Here is a 761-nt window from a genome sequence, read left to right on the forward strand (position 1 = left end):
TGTATTATCCTTGATCTTTGTTAGACTGGATCTTTCTTAATTTTTAGATCTCAACTTAAATGTCACTTCCCTTCTTCCTACTTTATTCTCTTACTTTGTGCCCTATTTTTTTTTTTTTCCTTGCTGGAACTGTTGTTACTTGGTTAAATTCTTTCTTTCTTTCTTCCTTTCTTTCTTTCTTTTACATATTTTAATATATGGGTCCAGTATTTGATTTTAAGTTGTAAGATGGTGGTGACCATGATTATTTTGTCCCAACTAATGACACAAAGTTTCTGGACATATAAATGATCAACAAATATATGTACAATAAGATGAGTAAAATAATATATTTGCGGAATCTATAGCACATTGATGGCAATTGAAGCCTGTGATAATATTGAAATTTCTAAAAATAATGAAGAAAAGGATCAATGAAATAGTTTGGGAAAGCTCCAACATCAGAGTCAGTAACGAGAGGAATCATTAAAGAACATTTCAGAAAACAGGAAAAAGGCAGAACCTGAAATCAAATGAGGAAAACATTTCAAGAACTATACTTTCATTTTTCCTTTTTGGTCCAAAGGAAAGCAAAAGTCAGACTCTAATTCTTGATCTTTATTTTTGTAAAACAAGCAAACAAAACAACACACAAACCAAACAAAGGCAATCTCTTAAAACTTGTTTTTTGGTTCCTTTCTTCTGATCAACTCTATGAACTAAGGAAATTGAGTATATTTTTGTGTACATTTCTAATGCTTCCTTTGCATTTAGAACTGTAT

Source organism: Mustela putorius, unplaced genomic scaffold (genome assembly GCF_011764305.1).
Source record: "Mustela putorius furo isolate JIRA1106 unplaced genomic scaffold, ASM1176430v1.1 tig00003863_pilon_pilon_pilon, whole genome shotgun sequence".
NCBI classification, from domain to species: Eukaryota; Metazoa; Chordata; class Mammalia; order Carnivora; family Mustelidae; genus Mustela; species Mustela putorius.